We start from the raw sequence: 19167 nt of genomic DNA on the forward strand, positions 1-19167 counted from the left end.
GGTTGCAAATATTTCAAAAGTAATAATAAGTCAAACATACAAACAGTGATAACTATGTATATATATATTATGCATTAATTTCTTTACAAATAAATTACATATTTACACATAACATGTATTAATTTGATATATTACTCTATTTAATACATCTATTATGTGTTAATATATTTAATACTTGAATAAGTATAATTAGTTCAAAAATTTTTTAAGTTTTTTGGCCACACCCTGGGCATATGGAAATTCCCAGGTCAGGGATCAAACCCATGCCACAGCAGTGACCCAAGCCACTGAAGTGACAATACAGCTAATGAATCTGCTGTGCCACAAGAGAATTCCAAAGATATTTTTTAGTACATTAAATATATTAATTTGTAAAACAATTTTATAACTATTATGTCTTGATTATTTAGCACTGATTTATTTAGCATTTTATTCTCAATGAAATGCCACCCATATTATCACTTTTTTCTTATACATCCCCATAAAGTTAACTGGCAAATGCTATAATATCTATGAAAAGCAAAGACAGGTTTAGAACCTACCCTCAGAACAGAGAAAGAGTACAGATTACAAGTTAAGTAACCTTAATAAGTCATTTCAGCTGTCTGAGCTTTAGTTTTCTCCTTTGTAAAAGAGCTGCTTTAAAGAGTTGATATGAAGATCAAATAGATTATTAATAAATGTGAACACGCTTTACAAACTGTTCAGAGGTGCTTAGCGACAAATGATTATCATTATCAGCACAGAACTGAGATTAAAACCCAAGTGGCCTCCTGGCTGTCAGTTTTATTTTCTTTAACTTTAGGTTAATCTACTGCAAATTTTCTTCCTGTGAGATCTTGACTCTTGATAGATTATGGAACAGTGATTTTAGCAGCATTGGAACTTTTTCTGATATTTGTCATCTCAAAGAAATTGGTGAAATTCCAATTCTTCCACTGTGAGGAGAGAGAAAAAAACACTAAAGTTTTTCTTAAATGTCAGAATAAGGTATCTTTTGGAAAACTGGGTTGGGAGAAGCAAACATAAAACTTGAGGTTGTTTTCACAACATCCTCCTATTTATCTTCTCTCCACTGAAGGCAACCATTCTCTTCAATTAATTGTGCATTTTTTGGGTATTGCATGTCTTTTCCCAAGTATCATTTTGTGTGCATGTATTTCCAGCCACATGGGGATATGCCTAATTCAGTGTCCCATGGGGATTTTTAAACAACACTTGATTAGGGAATTTCCATATGATATCAGTTTCTTCTTGTGAAAGTCCCTCAGGCTGGAAGAGAAGGGACTAGGAGAGGGTGCTGAGCTGGAGTGACAGGGAGTTGACTCTCTTATGAGCTATTTTAAGTATATGTTTCCAGGAAGAAAATGTCAAGCTCTATGTGAACTCGATTTTCTCATATGTCAACATGAGAAAAACAATAAACTCAGAATCCTTCCCAGCATCTTCTTTGAGAAATAATAAATAAATGTGATAAGAAGCTGTTTCACAAAATTAAACAGACTTTGAAGTGAAAAAAGCAGCCAATCAGAATTCTGCATGTAGCTGGAAACTGTTCCACATTTTAACCATTCCTATCAGTCTAATGGATGGTAATCAGTAACCTCACCACCCTCACATTCTGATAACTGCACATACACATACACACGCCTGATGGGTGCTATGGATATTTTAAAGAAAGGAGAGATAACTTTATGTGTTTATAAATATATTTGGACTCCGATCCCAAATGGTCAGTTCCTTTAAGGTTTAAATATGTTAATTTTAATTTATTATTAATATTCATTCATTATTAATATGATTTTATATATAATGACTTGATCTATATATGTGTGTGTGTGTGTGTGTGTATAATCATGTCAATAAGGCAGTCATCCCAGTTCTAAAATGAGACGGTTAGACTAGGAGATCTCAAGGCATTTTCAGTTCTAAGAATCTAGGGGTCCAAGAGTTTTGACTTTGAATTATCTTACATATGCTTTAAGAAAAAAGAACAGACTTGAACATGACAGTTCAAATAAGCCAGTATCATTCAAAAACATCAGCATGTGCAATAGCCTCGGAGGCAGTTTCTGGGTGGGTAAATGTAAGCCATGCTTGCACACCGAACAGAATCTCTCTACCACAAGTTTGACTCCAGGTGCAAACCTTCCACTGTCATCAAGTAGATGCTCATGCACTGTCAACAGTCCTAAGCCTTGTGTGAGTGAGCGACTCTCATCCTATACAGTCTTTCTAAAAGAATTTTACTGTGCTCCATATTTTAAAAATACCCATAAAGGAGATTATTTGAACTCTTTTAAGAAAAGCCCTGATAGGAACTCAGATCAGGAAACTGCCAGAAGACTTTGGGCTAATTTAATGAATAACCTTTGCAGTATGTGGAATGTCTTCGAGGGACAGAGAGCTGCAAAAGTTTAGGTGTCTACAAACCAGTATACAGCAGTTAGTAGGGTAGTCAGAGCCAAGCAGCTCCTTCTGATTAGAGAACTCTAGACAAAGAATGCAGTTTGGAGTTGAAGGAGGACAGTGCTGTGCACTGCACCACTCTAGAGGCAGCCATCCTAACTCTATTCCATGTAGAGACTGCTACTTGAAGAGAAGGGAGAGTTAAGTAAGTAGAGTTTTCATTCACTTGGTCCATATGGAAACCAAATATGGACAATAAGATTTATACTTCAGGTTTTTTTTCTTTTAACCATTAAACAAATAACTAAGACCTGGATTTAAATAAATCCCAAAGAAAAGATTAAATTGACTCAAAGTTTTCTAGCTAAGAAAGCCAGATTCATACCATGTTCTAAATCATACATCTTAAAGTAGGGGTTGCAAAACAGCAACTCTGAATGAAGCAAATGATAAAGAGCCTAGAAAAAAGAAATCATAAATAATGATTTTTAAAGTTAAGCCTGGTATCAGCTTCATTCATCCTGCGAATGTGTATGTAGTGCCTACTATGTATCTGACTGTGCTATTAGATATATCCTGCTTTTAAGGTTCTCATGGCCCCACAGAGAAGCTCAAATGTTTATATCTTTGCACTTTTGTTGCAAGTGATCATTTCATTTAAAGTTAAAAATATATTAACTTTTATTAATTCACTATTTATGAATTAATGTATATATGTGGTTAAATCAAACTAAGAATTTTCAAGTAAAGCACAGTAATAAGGAAGAAGAAAAACAGGTTGTCATCCTAACTGGGCACCAGGAGCTTGTGTATAAACATCATGTAAGATTCACCAGTTCTGACTTTATGAAAAGTATCTAAACAGCAGTCTTCAATGTGGAGCTTCATAAAGATGATGAATGAATTACCGAGCTTGATTTAGCCTCCTTTCAGAAGTGAGGACTCTGTATAATTTATAACACATAGTTTACTATAAGATCAAGTTGTAGGAGTTCCCATCGTGGCGCAGTGGTTAACGAATCCGACTAGGAACCATGAGGTTGCAGGTTCGGTCCCTGCCCTTGCTCAGTGGGTTAACGATTCGGCGCTGGCGTGAGCTGTGGTGTAGGTTGCAGACGCGGCTCGGATCCTGCATTGCTGTGGCTCTGGCGTAGGCCAGGAGCTACAGCTCCAATTCAACCCCTAGCCTGGGAACCTCCATATGCCGCAGGAAGCGGCCCAAAGAAATAGCAAAAAAAAAAAAAAAAAAAAAAAAGATCAAGTTGTATATGATGAATTAAAGCCAGTATAGAGTGGATTTTTATTTCAGTCTCAACCTCTCTGTTGTTAATAGATAGTGATAATCCTAGTATAGCTAAGTGAATACCTTCTCCAAATATTATTTTAATCATAAGAACATAATGCAGATCCCCAAAATGGATTCAGGAGTATGGAAAAAAAGAGTATATAATAAAGGCAGTATCTTAGATAAAGGGAAAGGATAGCTATCAATAATTTGTTGGGACCATTAGTTGTGGTTACTCATTAGGAAAATAATAATGTTTAGATCCCTACTTCACATCATTCACTAATAATTTTCAGATACATTAAAGACATAAACATAGAAAAACTATGAAAACGATCAGAGGAAATACAGGAAAATGTTTTACTACCTTGAGTAGGCAAGACCATTTTAAACAAGACTAAGAAGGCAAACAAACACAAAGGAAAAGACTGATAGACTGACTAAAAAAACCTGATTTTGCTACTATGGAAAATAACACAGGCGAAGTTAAAAGACAGGAGACAGATTAAGGATAAAATATTTACAAAATTCATCACAAAAGAAATATAAAGAACTGCCAAGTATGGCTGTGCAAGCTGTGCACTGCACACACCAGGGGGAGCCATTCTTGTAAACTGAAATATGAATGGTGTCCCTGAAGTCACCTTGATCAAAATCCATAATAGATAAAAGCACTCCTCTAACAGTAAGATCCATAAGCCACCCCATGGAAAAATGGGAAAATATGAAAAGTGGATTCATAGAGGAGGAATTACAAGTAACAAATAAACACATTATAAAGATGTTAAATCTCACTTGCAGTCAAAGAAATGCAAATTGGAACAATAATGAAGCATATTGTCTCTACCTCAATAGTGAAAAAAATTTTTCACACCATAAAGAAATACCAGCTCACATTTACAAGAATGGAGTTCCTGGTGTGGCTCAGAGGTAATGAACCTGAATGGTGACCATGGGGATGCCGGTTCAATCCCTGGCCTCCCTCAGTGGCTTAAGGATCCCATGTTGCTGTGGCTGTGGGATAGGCCGGTACTTGTAGGTCCGATTTGACCCCTAGCTTGGGAACTTCCATATGCTGCAAGTATTTAAAAAAAAGAAAAAAAGAAAGAAAAAAAAGATTTAAAATATCAGTGTTGGTTAGGGTATAGTGAAATGGTATTCTCTTGCATTCCTAGGTGAAGTATGAACGTGACAATAACCATTTAAATAAAAAATACGTATATACTATGACCAAACAATGCTACTTCTCCTGATCCGCCCTAAAGCAACCTTCAGTCACACATACAAGCTATTCATTGCAGAACTGCTTGTAATCTCATGAATTAGAAACATCTTAACTTTATACAGTTTAGTAGTTGAGTAGAATTAGATAGATCTATATGTAGTGAAATCAAAGATCTCCATTACATACTGTTAAGTGAAAGAAGTTTTATAATATGTATGGCATGATAGCAGATATATAAAACACTCCCATATACACACGTGGATCAATTTCATAATATTCATATTATAAAATCATATGTATTACATAATTATTATTACACAGTATATTCGTATGTTTTTGTATGTGAATGCACTTAGAAGGACTATAACTCAGTTAACTCAGGTACCTGAGATTAGGCATGGAGTCAATAGTGTGTTTTAGTTTACTTTTAATGTTTGAATTGTGAAAAAGGAGAATATATGTCATTTTATCGACATTTTAAAAAATGTACACTTCCATCTGGGCTTGTACTTTGAGACAAGGGTGTTATTAAAAAGTCATGAAAGAGGTTGCAGAACTTAAAAAATGACAGTGGCAGTTGTGCAAGCTAGAATAACCAATACTAACATTTATCATACACTTCCAGATTTACCTAAAGAAGATTATATTACTTATCATTCCCTTTATAACAGTCCTCCTTTCCATATCTTAGGTCCTCACTCAGGAACCTGGCTCCTGCCTTCTTGTCTCTTTCTCTGTTGTGAATTCCCTGGCCAAGAATCAAATCCAAGCCCATCTGATTCACAGTTGCACCACTGATATTTCCTACAACAAGCAGAGTACTATCTACATGGATAGGCTCGATCTCATCCCATCCCACAGAAGTCACGAGCGGAACAAATATATTCAGGACTTACCTATGGAAAGGTCCTAGCCTCCGGCCCCAAAGGATAGAGCTGAAGCAGACTCCCACCTCAACGAAGAGCTTGCAAGAGCAGCTGGGAAATCAGGAGGCCAGCGTTTTGCAAGAGAAGGGATAAGCACTCAGAAGGAAAATACAAGTTTCTGGAGTCAGAGCAGACGGGGGCGTGGGGGGGGAGGAGTAGCAGGCATCAGGGAATTAGAAGCATGAAATCAGAGTTGATCAATTCAAGGTAATCTATAGTCAGGGGCCAGTGCTACAAGGCAGGAGACTAAAGAGTGTGGGAGGAGACCCGGCAGCAGCAGTGGGGAAGAGCCTGCCGCTACAGCCCTGCCAATGGACTTTCCACAGTTCTCATGAGGCATGGGCTGCTCCCACAGCAGTTGATCTGGGCAAATGCTTCTCAACTGGTATGCTTAAAAAATAACAACAAAACTAGCAATGCCTGGGCTGCATTAACGTTCCTTGTATAGAGCCAGACATCAGTAGTTTTCAAAGCTGACGCTCTCCAGGTGACTCTGCAGGACTGCGCTGCATTGCCCAGGCTCTACAAATTTAGAGTGAGTAACTGGTGGCACCTGGCACAGGTGAGGGGCACACAGGGTAGGAAGTTCTGAGAATCCACTTCTCACAGATCAATTATTTCATCGCTTTAGTAAAGAAGATGATGCACGCTTTTTTTTTTTTTTTCCCCTGGAAGCATTAAGATGGCTTTTTTCATTATTTTCTCACATGAGAACTCAGGCCCAAGCTTCATCATGTTATCATAATTTCTAGATCTTCAAACTACAAGTTCTCTTTTCAAAGCTGTCTTCTCCAGACAGACTCCCAACCCAACCCCAACCTCCAATAGAGTTTGCATCATGGTCCCAAAAATAATATTCCATTCTTTATTTTCTCTCTGAAAAGAAGAATGGAATATATTCAAGATTGTAGTTTATTTTTGATAATTGGTGCAAAAATTAGATTTATAGTCCAATCTGACATAAATCAGGCTCGAGATTTACTGGCAAAAAAATGTAAGTTACATCGTTATTCGGCAGCAGTTACACATTCTTGAGACATTTACTTCTAGAGCCTGAACTCTGCACATGCATGGACACATATGAAATTTCCCCACTCCTGATGCCTCTTCTCTGGCTCTTGGAAGTAGATTTATGAAGGTATCACTACAATAGATAGTTTTACTTTTATAATTTGGATGGTTTTAGGTAGCTAAGAGAAACTAAACCTTTACCTCCTGAAATAGTAATTTATTCCTTTGGGAGTTTTGGGCTGGATGGGCAAATGCAAACATGAAATGAAAAGTAAATTAATCTGGAAATTATCTGACTGGTTCTTTTGACTAAATAACAGATTTTTTAGCATTATGCAGATAGATTCATTTTCTGACAGTCTCAAGATGCCCTACTTAACCTATGTGAAATAAGCATTTTCTGTCCAAGTTGAATACCAAAGATGGATCACCAAGCTCTTGAAAGCTATTCACTTAAGCTCTCAGGTCTACTCTCATGATTCCTCTGCCACTTGAAGATTCCTATTAACTTGCTCCTGGAAATCTACCCCCACACCTCTTAAGTTTAAAATGCTGCATAAATGACATTGTCTGAAAAAAAAATATGAGCCTTGGACAAGGAATCAAAGGACTCTATAGCATAGACAGTAGACTTATAATTTTATCTACCAACAGTAAAGGTTTGGAAGAGAAAGGAAAACGTGGAGTTGAATGTCCCAGTAAAAAGACGATAATGAGGAGTTCCCATCGTGGCTCAGTGGATTAGGAAACTGACTAGCACCCATGAGGATGAGGGTTCGATCCCGGCCTTGCTCAGTGGGTTAAAGGATCCAGGGCTGCCTCAAGCTTCGGTGTAGGCTGCAGACTCCGCTTGGATCTGGTGTTGCTGTGGCTGTGGTGTAGGCTGTTCCCTAGCCTGGGAACCTCCATATGCCGCAGGTGCGGCCCTAAAAAGACAAAAAAAAAGGGGGGGGAGAGATGATAATGAGAAGTGAGAGTTAAAAGACAATACAACAGGAGTAAGATCTAGAATTGATCACTGAATATATATTACACATAGTGGATAGACCAGTTCTTGCCTTGTCTTCACCTCTCAGGAAAAAGGTAGAGGTGGTTTTTAAAATTTTTAATTGCTCAGAATGAAAGGATAAGCATAATCAGGCATATGTCTTGGGCTTTAAGGCAGAATTTTTTAAATTCTAGGGGAGAAAGTCATGGTTCTTCAAAAAAAAAAAAAGGTGCTTGGAAAGGCCTCAAATATGATTCCAGCTGTAATTAATAATACATGATTACAACAGGAAAGAGCCAGGTGTTTTCCCAAGAAGCTATGAGGAGCGTGTGCCAGTTATTAAAGTGTTACCTCTCAAGCCCAGATCCACCCTCCTCTACTCCACTTTGTGATTCTGGGACAGGGACTCTGAAAGCACGTTTCCGCTTTGACTGCAGGCTCCCTGTTCACTCTGACAATAGGGGGCGCCAGAGGGAGACCACGGGGCTGAATGGAGGAAGGGAAGAGGGTTGCCTGTTCCTGTCTACTGGCAGGCCTTAAGGTCACCCCAGCAATGCTGTGCCACTCCAGCAGCACCAGTTTCTTCCTGAAGTGGCCGCTGAATCTAGTTTGCAGGTTCTCCTAGCACGTCCCGTATCAACCCTCTACCCAAGCCCCAGACAATGGATCCTTCCTCCCTCCTCAGAAATCTAGGTCTCCCAAGGCTACTCCCAAGAGACACCAACAGCAGCCAAGCAGTCTCTTCTCCTCAGAAATCTGGATTTCATCTTGGAGGGAGTCCTCCTTTCAGATTCTAAATGTTAATAACCCAATCTTCCCACTTTGTCTTTTCTGTTCAGGAGTGGGAGCTGCTTCCTGTTGCTTCCTCTGGTATCTCAGAGTTCTCCTTCTATCCTTTTAGTTACCTTCTAACAGCTCCCTATCTTATTAACAGCTTTTTGTTTTGTTTTGTTTTTTGTTTTACCATATTAAATTCTCTCCATTCAAATAACTATTAGGAGGTGTGTCTCCTGAATGGTCCCTAACTGATAGAGAAAGCACTGGGATTACTAAAGCTCTAAGTGAGCAGAAAATAGCAAAGAATATTCGTGGCAACAAGTAGGGTTTTTTAAAAGGAATTTCCTGATCAAAAGGAAGATCAGGAGTTCCCATCGTGGCGCAGTGGTTAACGAATCCGACTAGGAACCATGAGGTTGCAGGTCGATCCCTGGCCTTGCTCAGTGGGTTAAGGATCCAGCATTGCCGTGAGCTGCGGTGTAGCTCGCAGACGTGTCTCGGATCCTGTGTTGCTGTGGCTGTGGTGTAGGCCAGCGGCTACAGCTCTGTTTAGACCCCTAGTCTGGGAACCTCCACATGCTGTGGGAGTGGCCCTAGAAAAGGCAAAAAGACAAAAAAAAAAAAAAAAAAAAAAAAAAAAAAAAGAGGAAGATTGAAGGAAGGAGGCCAGATGTCTGGAGACAATGGTAAAGGGTTGCTGTCATTTTATTGGGGGTTTAGAACTTGGGCTGATCATCAATGGGCAGAAATATGCTGGAGAAAGTCATAGACTGGAGTTCACTCAGAGAACTCTTAGGTCTCAAGATCCCGAGATGCAGCACTATCCTCACCCAGGGTTCCCAGTGGTCTAAGTGTCAGATCACTTGCTCTGGGTTTCTGAAGGCATCACTCTCTTTTACTTCTGCATACTTCTCTAGCTCTGGTAGACCTGGATCTACTGGTTCCCTTCTAGAGAGCTCTTCTTTGCTGTGCACTGCATTCCCTAAAGAGGTCTGAGGATCTGTTCTTTTTGTGAGACAGAGAACCTCTTTGGTCCAACCCTGAGCTCTAGAAACATATGTCTGTTCTCTGACTCCAGAATGACATCCACTCTTGCACTTCTGGAACTTCAGAAATCTGTGTATTTCCTTGGCACCACTAAACCTTCCTGGTGCTTTCTGGAAGTGTGAAAAGGCCCACTCTGGGGTTGGCTACATAGAATCCCTTCATAAAGTTAGAATGACTATTTAGGCCCCTGGCTATGGACTCATCTTGCCCTTCTGTACCCAGAAAGCCTCCTAGGCTGGATCCATTCCACATCTACCCTTCATTTCATTCCTTGGGCCTTGAAAGTCCCATTCCTTGCTCTGTACCTCTGTGTCACTTCCATAGTTGGTGCCAAGGCTGACAGGCATATCTCTGTATTTGTGAAGAAAAATAAACAAGTCTATTTTTTATTTCTCTTGTCTCATTAGACTAATCTCCAATTTCTCAGATATTATTTCTCACCAGCTTCTTCCTTCCATTAAGTCCAGATATCCAAATGATAGAATCTAAGCTCTGAGTGCCAAAGGTACCATTGCTGGAGATTCCAGCCCAGTTAGGCTCTTTGCACTGACTGCCCCACAGATTCTCCCCAACTAAGAGGAGTTGCTTCATCAAACTCACACAACCATGGCAGATAACACCATCCATTACAAATTGGAAAATAAATTACACTATCACCAACACCAAAAATCTTCTCAAGTCTCCCCAAAGTCTTGAAAACTGAGCAAAAAGGACAGGAATTGTGTTTTCTACTTTCGTTTTTTCTTCTAATTTTTCTACCACTTAACCCCTCATCTTCTCATTACTTACGTATTAAGGCTACATCACAGCAGGTATTACAAAGGATGATCAGGAGATAAAAGGTACTAGGACACTAAAAGGAGACAGTATATTTAAAGTTGCTATTTTAAGGAATGGCAAAGTAACAGCACCACCCCCTCCCATCCTTTTCAAATGTAACGGGGGAAAATTTATCAGAGAAGATAGTTCTGAGGAGTGAAAACCGAGTGGCAATTGCCCCTTGGAATTTAGGTTAAGTCCACTCTTCGTGCATATGTTTTGATTTAAAATAGTTACCTTTTGTTCAGCTTAACTCTCAGCTCCCAAATCTTTCTGCTTTCAATTCTTCAAGGAAGGCACCCCCGAGTACAGTGTGAGGGAGTCAGTTTAATCCAGACTTCTTGAAAACAGCTTGGTATTTTCAACTAAATCCAGTAGCGGAATGCAGACTTAACTGGACCCACCCAATTTCTCCCACCCAGATATTTTTCCTTTTTGTCCAGCAAAGTGTCATCTGTTCCCAAGGAAGAAAAAAGAAAGGAAAAGAAAAATGTTTACTTAAACTATTACACTTTAAACTGCTCAACTGATTCTGACCAAATTTAAGATGCTTGATACTGAATTTGATAGAGAAAATAAGGAAAGTAGTATTTGAAACTTATAAAGTGGAGTTTTGACTTTCTTCATCCTTACTTGTATGAATATTTAGGTTGTAAGTTACTGCTGTGCAGTAGATCTGACTTTGGATGCATTTATTTCATCAATAAACACACACTTACTGTGTGCCTTTTAGGTATGAGGTGCTGTGCTACATAAACAGTGAGGAGAAACAAAGTATGATGCAGATCTGCCACAACTTACAATGCAGTTATATCCAGATAAACCTGTCATAAGTTGAAAATACCATAAATTGAAAATGCATTTAATACATCACACCTACCAGACAACATAGCATAGCCTAGCCTACATTAAACATGCTCGGAACACCTACCTTAGCCTACAGTTGGGCAAAATCATCTAACCCAAAGCCTATTTTGTAATAAGGTGTTGTCTATCTCATGTAATTTACTGAATAGTGTACTGAAAGTGAAAAGAATGGTTGTGTGGGTACAGAATGGTTGAGTGAATCCTTTGTTTACCCTCTTCATCGCATGTCTAACTGGGAGATGTGCTCCCTGCCCAACAGTGAAAGAGAGTCTTGGGCTCTGCATCACTAGGAAAAGTTCAAAATTCAAAGTGGGGTTTCTACGGAACAGGTATCGGTTTCATATCATTGGAAAGTCAAAAAATCGTTAAGTTGAACCATTGTAAGTTGGGGTCTATCACAGATCTTGTCTTCTAGCAGCTTACAAATCAAATAGGAAGGGATCAGATGAGAAGAGACATTGCTGTGCTATGACACAATGAAGGGGTGCAAGGAAAGGTCTGTGAGAGTTCAGAGAATGAGTTTCCCTCTAGAGTGGCTTCCTGGAGGATGAGGCATTTCACCTGCCTTCTCAAGAGCCAAGATAGAAGGGCCTTCCCAGGCTTAGGAAGGGCAGGAACTGAGGAGCTGGTCCAGGGAAGGGAGGGGCTCCTTTAGGGAAGGGACGTGATGGTGACCAGGAAGACGCAAGAGATAATGTCTCCTCAAGAATCTTGCTCTGAGGAGCTTACCGGGATTGGCTTACGTCGGTTTTGCCTCATTTCAGAGTAATTCAGGAAGTGTCTGCACACATAAGTGAACCTCCTGTGGTTCCAGTATCTCCAATATTTCTTACAAAAACTATGCAGCCAGTCCTGCTCTCTTCCTCTCAAACTTCCCCATCCCCAAACATAAATATTTCCTGATAGAAGAGACTAGAATAAATACTTAAAGCAAACTCTATAAAGAGGCAGGGCCTCTGATTTTCTCCATTAAATAACTGAACTGAACTCTGAGCTACACATGCATCCCCACCAGAAATATCTGGAGGCAGTCCCTGATCTTGCTTCCAGGGAATAAGGTCAAAAGATTTCAGGCCCGAGAGCAGGCTTGATACTTCTTCGGCATTTTCCTTTGCCTAGAAAGTGACAGTTCTAGGTATTCTGGGTAATACCACTCATTGTCTGCTTTAACAAAAAATAGTTCTCATTACTATCAAGTACAATGAACTGTTACTAGAAAAAAAGTTTCCCATTGGCCAAGAGCTTAACCATGGGGCTATGTTCTTTCTCCTTCCCGCCTTGACGGTCCCCTGGTTAAAAGATAAACTGCGGGATATCACATTTTTACGAGTGAATTTGAATTGGGCAGCACCAAACCAGAAGTGGTTTGAAGTGCTTCACCACCTACAGGGGCTTCAGCAGAGACTTGACAGAGAAGGGGCAGAAGCAAAGCAAGAAAATTATCTCATTGGCTATAGTTTAAGTGGTTGTCATATTTGGGGAAGTCTACTTGGTTGTTTTTCATCACTGTCCTTAGGTTTGGTTTCTTAACTTTGAGGTATCTTCAGGCTTAGCTTTGGGGTTAGGTTAGGCTACTAAGGCACCAAAGCCACCTCCGTCTAACAGCTTCCCTGTCTAATTAATTTAACATTGGTGCTATAGGAAAAGAGAGGTCCACTGTTTTCTAGGCCTTAAAACATCTCGCTGCTTCTTAAAATGATAGTAAACAACTGATCTGATTGGCTATTTTTCATTAAATTTATTAGAGAACTGTAAGCAAATAAGGAAGAGGTCCCAGAAGAAAGCAAGCCAGGCCTGACCTTCTTGACATAAGAGAAGCCATTTTTGGCCTAGGCCATTTTGTGATCTTGCCACAATGAGTACCCCTGAACAGGTCTTAGCAATTAATGATTGCATTTGGAGTGGATAAGCAATGAGATCCTGCTGAACAGCACAGGGAACTATATCTAGTCCGTTGTAATAGAACATGTTGGAGGATAATGTGAGAAAAAGAATATACATGTATATTCTGGGCCACTTTGCTGTAATAGCAGAAACTGACAGAACATTGTAAATCAACTACAATAAAAAAATAAAAACCTTATAAAAAAAGAAATGAATGCTCTTAAGGGACAAAAGAATGCAGAAACAAAGACTGTTAAGGCAAGAGAAGTAACACTAGCAAAGGTAATATACCACTTGTCAAGGCTCCCAGTTCTATTTCAATGGTAAAGATTAGCCTGAAGCCACCAGATCAACTGGAACCTCAGGAATGATGATGTTGACCTTTTCTAACCTTCCTGACTTCAATCAGCTAAAACTTTGCATAATGCCCAAGCTGTCTCATGAATATGCATGTGTTCTTAGCTTAAAACGTCACTGATTTTTGTGGTTCAAGGAAACACTGCTTTGGGAAAGAGCCCTCATGTTCTCCTTAATTGCTGCAAGCAATAATAAATCCTTTCTTCTCCCCATCTTTGACTTGGCTGTGTCTTTTGGCCTGACACCAACCAAAAGGCGAATCCAGGTTTGGGGTAACAGAACTACACTCAGGAAATTAACCAACTGCTTGAGGATCATATAAACACACAGTTTACGGATGTTCATTTTTCTCCCCAACGGAACAGTGATTTCTGCCATGCCAGAGCATAAACAAATTAGATTTGAGTCCTATATTTGTGAGAGACTCTATGACTAATGTCATGCAAATTTCAAAAGGTGAATTCAACAAAAGGTGAGCAGAAACTAGGCTATTAGCACTGTTGTAGATTATACTAGGCTGCAGATATTTTAATAACCATCAGACCTTTCTGATCAGTTCCAAGGAAATATTTTCCAGCACATGCTGCTTGTTTCTTGTTCATTGATAAAAGGCTGACTTGAGTGACTGCACAAACACAGAACATGTCCCTTTAGAAAGAGATGATCAACAAAACAACAAAATCACTTTACCAGGCATCAAAGAAAAGAAGCTAAGTTATTTGCTGGGATCTCAGGGAGGGAAATGACCTCCAGTCCCCACACCCCTGAGATTTGCACAAGATTGTCAAGAGCTGAAAAACTTCAAAGTATAACAAAACTGTGGCTCAGTTTTAGAAATATGAAGCATTTGGAGTAACTAATTTGGCCAAATATTTATATTTTGGTGCATAGTTGAACTGCTTATCAGACCTTCAGGAATTCTTTGTTTTTCATTTTTGCTTTTATTTCCTCTCCTATCTCTTCCTCCACTCTCTAGAAGCAAAACACCCTCTGGCAATGAAAGTTAAAGATGCTTCTCCAGAGAGGCACCAAGCCAGGGCCTAGAGGGCTGATCCCCAACCCATTGCCAACTGCAGTCTAAGCAGTAATTTTCCTTCCCCCTTACTCTTTTCTGGGAAGTCCTGGGAAATGCAGAGGTTTCTAAGGCCTCCCTGGAGAGAAACGGAAATCTTTCCCCTGATAAGCATTCCAACTCCTCTTGAAAGATCTTTTATTGACACAACTTTGAACGGCTGCTGCAGAGAGGCTGCCTTTTGTGGTCTGCACAAACAAGCAGAGGTAAGCAGGCGTGTCCCCAAAACTTGCAGGGCTGGAGGACCAAATACTTTGCCTCTCTTTCCACTGCTAACCCTCCTTACCCTTCAGTGCCTGCCTCCCACAACTTCTCTTTAGTGCTAACCTTTAAGAAGACCGCTCATCTACAAGAAAGAAGGGGACGGGGCCCAGCATTTCTAACTCTCCTTGGGCACAGAGCTGAGGGAGGCATTGGGAGAGCCTCTGTTGGAAACTATGCTGACACTGTGGATATGTGTAAGAAGGTGTAGAAGAACCACTGTCTTCTTTCAGCTCTGGGCTGACCTCTGCTTTCAGGGGCTTGCAGATACAAGTTCTGCATTTCCTGTTAGTTTCTTCACCTCCAAGACCTTGGGGGGGAGTGTGTGCTGCTGAACAACACCAGAGATCCCAGGTAGGTCCCGACCAGCCCCTGCCAGCAGAGCCCTACGGCTCCCAGGCTCCACAGCCCACCCCGATTCGAGCACATTCCAGGACATTCCACAGCTGGGAGGCTGGGAGCCTGGAATGTCTGGAACCCACAGAAGGAAGGTGTTCCAGCACGCTCCCCCACCTACCCCAACCACACTTCACCAAAGATCTCAAAGCACTTTCCAAGTGTGATCTCATTTTCTAATAGGTGTTTATTTCAAAACGTTTATCCCTACAGTTGGTGATGGCTCTCTTTGGCATGACTGTCGCATTGATATTTTTTTCACATAACCTATCTCATGGTAAGAACATCACACTGGAAACCAAGAGCTGGACTGCTGATTAGATATCATGAAAATCCCTTTCCAGCACACAGGGCTGTGAAATTAACAGTGAGGCAGCAAGAAAACCCTTCCGATTCCAACCTTTCAAAGAAAAATATGTAATGTGAGGCCTAGACATATATATGTGTCGGGTGTGTGTATGTGAGTTGTGTGTTTTTCACATGACTGGTGCTGCCACAGTCTTCAGGTCTTCCATTTCCTTATCTGTAAAATGGAAATAACACCTGCTTTACAAAGTTCTTATGATATTGCTGTAGCGCCTGGAACATAATAGACACTTAATAAATGTTTTGTTCAATAAGTACATGGGTGGATGAACAAGTATAGTCTTTCTGGGCTTGTTTCCATGTTCTAAACTTGCCGTGCTTAATTCACAAAGCAATTTGGAGGATTAAAGGACATTAAGGGTTTTAAAAATGCCTTTGACAGCTAAAACTAATATAATATGTCAATTATACCTCAATAAAAAATAAAGAGGACTTCCCTCATGGCTTAATGGGTTAAAGAATCCAGCACTGTAACTGTTGTGGCTCTGGTTACAGCTGTGGTACAGGTTTGATCCCTGGCTCAGGAAATTCCACATGCTGTGGGCACGGCCAAAGATAGATAGATAGATAGATAGATAGATAGATAGATAGATAGATAAAATACTTTTGAAAACTAAAAACTACTATAAAAAATAGAGAATTATTATTCATGAGACCACTATAGTTGTGCAGGTGTATCAAAACCTCATGAGTGTATCTCTCTTTTTTTTTTTTTTTTTGTCTTTTTAGGGCTGCAAGCATGGCATATGGAAGTTCCCAGGCTAGGGGTCCAATCAGAGCTGTAGCTGCCAGCCTACACTACAGCCAGAGCAACGTGGGATCTGAGCCACATCTACAACCTATACCACAGCTCATGACATTGCTGGATCCTTAACTAACTGAGGCAGGCCAGGGATCAAACCTCCGTCCTCAAGGATACTAGTCAGGTTTGTTAACTGCTGAGCCATGTTGGGAACTCCTGTTTCTCTTCTTATAGGCAGTGGGCACTAGACAAATTCCCTGTACTCATCAGGGAGAAGTTCTGCCCCTTCTGGTCCTCTCTACAACTTGGTTTCTCTGCGCAAAGACACATGTACTCCGATGTTCACTGCAGCACTATTTGCAATAGCCAAAACATGGAAACAACCTAAATGTCCATTGACAGAGGAATGGATCAAGCAGATGTGGTACATATACACAATGGAATATTACTCAGCCATTAAAAGGAACGAAATACCAGCATTTTTAGCAACATGGATGGACCTAGAAATTATCATACTTAGTGAAGTCAGCCATACAATGAGACACCAACATCAAATGCTTTCACTGACATGTGAAATTTGAAAAAAGGACAGACTGAACTTCTCTGTAGAACAGATGCTGACTCACAGACATTGAAAAACTTATGGTCTCTGGAGGAAACCGTGTGGGGGGTAGGGGAACATGCTTGGGTTATGGGATGGAAATCCTGTGAAATTGGATTGTTATGATCATTATATAACTACAGATGTGATAAATTCATTTGAGTAATAAAAAACAAACAAACAAACTTGGTTTCTCTGTACTATTCTCTCCCTCATTAAAATTATTGAGCATGAGTGCCTAAGTTTTGAGAGTTTCAGCATTTGATCAGATATATAGCAATGGCTGAAGATTACCAGTCCTTGAGTCAAACTGCCTGAAACTGTACCTTGATTCCACCATTTACTGAGGAACTTAAACCCACTGTGTCTTAGTTTATCCATAAAAGGGGGGGTCACTAGTAGAATCCATTTTATAGTGCTACGGCAAAGGTTAAATAACATATGTAAAGCATTTCAAGAAGTGCCTTACACATGGGAAAAAAAAATCAATGTCACCCACAACCACTGTTGGTGCTATAATTATGATGACCCCTCCATTAATGCCTAGTCTAGTAGTTAAGACAGACTATAGGGCAAAGCTGCAGAAATGAGGCAAATACTAACTAGGTCACCAGTGGTAGACTATGGATGCAGAGGCAGGAGACATCTTTATTCACCATCCTTATCACCTCCTCTGTGGAATCTAGTTTTTCACTCTTCCAATATACACAGATTTTTAAAATTATAATTAAAAAGAATACCCAGATTTCATCTGAGGAGCGCAGAGCCTAATGTGCCTCGTGATGGTCACACAATGCTTCCATTAGAGCAGCTCAGTTTCTGGAGCCGTGTCGCACTGTCAAATTGAGCTTTTGGTTAAATAAGACCCCCAGAGCCTTCTTCATCTACCACTGCCAAGTTACATGTTCTCCATCCTGTATTCTTATAATTCATTTTTGGACCTAAAAACAAGGACTTGCATTTATCCTTTTTACATTTCACATTGCTGGTTTTGGCCAGCACTGCAGCTCATCATGATAATGACTATTGACCCTGTCAACTATCTAATATTTTATTTCTATCCCCCCCTGACTTGTGTCACTTGCACATTTGATCAGCATACCCACTGCATCCTCATGCAAGACAATGATACAAATTTGGCCAAAACAAGGCTAAGAGAATAGCCCAATATTTCAGTTGCAGAACCCTCGGTAGACTTAAATGTGTCCACTAATCATCTGGGGTATGACTGCTTAAGCAACTTTGAATTCGTTGAGTGGTGCCCCTATTTCATTATTTTATTCATACCCCTATTTCACCATTTTATTCAAAATGCCTTGTTGATATTAAGATACACTGAGTCTACATTGTTGAATATCCTTTTAAATTCAATGAGAATATCAACGTCTACATCCAGGTTATCAATAAAGAACATAGGGGATATAGTTTAATAGATTACTTAAGAATAAATTTATGCCACTTGATTATCACTCTTGTAGTCCCATTTTAGGCTTTAGTTTGAAGGGTGACTTTTTTTTTTTTTTTTTTTTTTTTTTTTTTGTCTTTTTAGGGCCGCACCTGTGGCATATGGATGTTCCCAGGCTAGGGGTCTAATGAGAGCTGTAGCCCCCGGCCTATGCCAGAGCCACAGCAACACCAGATCAGAGCTGCGTCTGCGACCTACACCACAGCTCACGAAAACGCCGGATCCTTAATGCACTGAGCAAGGCCAGTGATGGAACCCGCCACCTCATGGTTCCTAGTCGGATTCGTTCCCACTGCGCCACAATGCGAACTCCTAAAGGGTGATTTCTTAGGGTATGCTATCTGTTGTTAAAAAAGAGCTTCCCAAACCCCAGTGACTTAAGACAACAGAAATTTCTTTCTCACTCACAAGATGTCCTATGAAGATGGTGGTTGACAGGCTGCTTTGCATGTGTCACTCAGGAAATGTTTCTTCCATCTTGTCACTTCACCCTTTTCTTGGTCCTTGGGGTTCTCTGCAATTGGAGAAAAGGAGAGATTATGACAGGTGCAGTGTTTCTGTGGTCCAGGACTGGAAGTAGTGTATATAAACTCTGCATATTTCACTGGCTAGAATTCAGTCACGTGACCACCTCTACCTGCTTGGGAAGGTGGGAAGTGCAATATAATT

General features: G+C 40.1%; 1 protein-coding gene across 4 annotated transcripts in view; it reads right to left on the reverse strand.

Annotated features, from left to right (window-relative positions):
* Positions 1-18927, reverse strand: part of CALD1 (caldesmon 1) — a 218687-nt gene extending 199760 nt beyond the window's left edge. Inside the window, exon 1 of one of the 4 annotated variants that reach the window (XM_021079167.1) lies at positions 18907-18927. The gene's annotated coding sequence lies outside the window, so the exon portion shown is untranslated. Of the gene's footprint in view, positions 1-5815; positions 5836-10724; positions 10854-18906 lie in introns of those variants that run through there. The other 3 variants (XM_021079166.1, XM_021079173.1, XM_021079168.1) reach the window with 3 other exon arrangements.

Source organism: Sus scrofa, chromosome 18 (assembly GCF_000003025.6).
Source record: "Sus scrofa isolate TJ Tabasco breed Duroc chromosome 18, Sscrofa11.1, whole genome shotgun sequence".
Classification (NCBI taxonomy): domain Eukaryota; kingdom Metazoa; phylum Chordata; class Mammalia; order Artiodactyla; family Suidae; genus Sus; species Sus scrofa.